Consider the following 1,453-nt stretch of genomic DNA (forward strand, 5'->3'; position numbering starts at 1 on the left):
ACAATTCACCGCTGGTATAAACAGATGTGTGCCTTGTTTGCCTTTGTAAGCATTTGTTTCAAAAATAAGTCCACAATACGTTAAAAACACAAAAAACACAAACTTAATAATATAACGATACAAAATCAATACCAAATCATAAAGGCAATTAAGTACATATCCTTTCCTTTGAAAACAGAGAACACCTTTATATCTACAAAAAAAAAAACGTGACATTTGTATATACTTTTGAATTACAAAGCCGACAGAGTAGTCCCTTAATTCAAAGATCAGATTTTGGCCAAAACAAGACATTCAGACGGGAGTTTAATTCGGAACAAGAGCCTCTGCTTCGTGGTTTATTGAGCTTTTGATCAACGTCTGAGTGAAAAAGATTCGCTATTTTAACTCTTTGATTGAAGTCCACGAAAGCACCTTCCTTCGAGCTGGAGTCGAACCAGCGATCTAAGGATGCCTTACCATTTCTACTGCAGTCCTCTGCTCTGCCAACTGAGCTATCGATGGGAAGGTGGGAATACTGTTTATCTTGAATTTAAGCCACGAATCAGGTTTCTGCAGTACGAACTTCCAGGGATATTACAAAATGTTTGATGGGGCATCAATCGTTCCAGGCGGATATTGACACCTTTTTTTCTCGAGGGATCATATTAAACATTTCATTAGTATCGAGAGGAGGATCACCATGAGACACAGAACAGTTTCATCCTGTCTTTATTAGAAAGTAGTGTTTGTGCTACATTAATAATATTTTCGTGGAAATATAGAAGTTGTAATTTTTAAAACTTATATTTGAATCGAAATGTGGTTTTGAGCTAAATATTAGGATGTTAATGTAATTAGTTTGTGTTTGTCATTACTATATATTGTAACGCAACAGGGGCTCAGGCGGGCGCCCTTGCCGCATTAGGTCGGCCCCATCCCAACTGAGGCTCGAACCCGGGACTTCCGCGTCTCTCTGCAGCGACCTAGCCCGGTGAGCTAAAGAGAGATCTCTTTTCAGCCCAGTAGCTGTAGTCCTGCTATCACAGGGAAGGGCGGTGACGTCACCTGCTCTGGTACGCCGGCTCTTACACAGTACCTGTCGGCCGTAAGCGTTACAATATATTCCCATGTTACTATAATTTGTAGCTGAAGTTTACTAGTTGTGTTTTTTATGATGATTATCATGTTTATTACAATATTGTATAAAATGCATAATTTGAACTACATATTTTTCAGGTGTGAATAATTGTATATTTTCAGAATAAATTTCTAAACCAAATCATTGGCTTGATTTACTAGTTTCTACACCTGTAAGACCTATCTTTGATGTATAATAGACCTTTAACTACATAGGTATAACAGTCCTCTAAATGTATCCGTATAATAGAACTCCAACCATTTATGTATAATGGACATACTGTATAGTCAGAGATGTCTAATTGACGTATAATGATATACGTATATTAGAATT

At 37.3% G+C, this 1,453-nt stretch overlaps 1 non-coding gene across 1 annotated transcript; it reads right to left on the minus strand.

Moving 5' to 3' along the window:
• Positions 1–416: 416 nt before the first annotated feature.
• On the minus strand, positions 417–504 carry trnac-gca (transfer RNA cysteine (anticodon GCA)). The gene is given in 2 exon segments: positions 417–452; positions 468–504. It is a non-coding gene; the product is annotated as a tRNA-Cys (tRNA).
• Positions 505–1,453: the final 949 nt, after the last annotated feature.

The sequence above is a fragment of the Atractosteus spatula genome, unplaced genomic scaffold, assembly GCF_055471065.1.
Source record: "Atractosteus spatula isolate fAtrSpa1 unplaced genomic scaffold, fAtrSpa1.hap1 Scaffold_135, whole genome shotgun sequence".
In the NCBI taxonomy this organism is placed as follows: Eukaryota; Metazoa; Chordata; class Actinopteri; order Semionotiformes; family Lepisosteidae; genus Atractosteus; species Atractosteus spatula.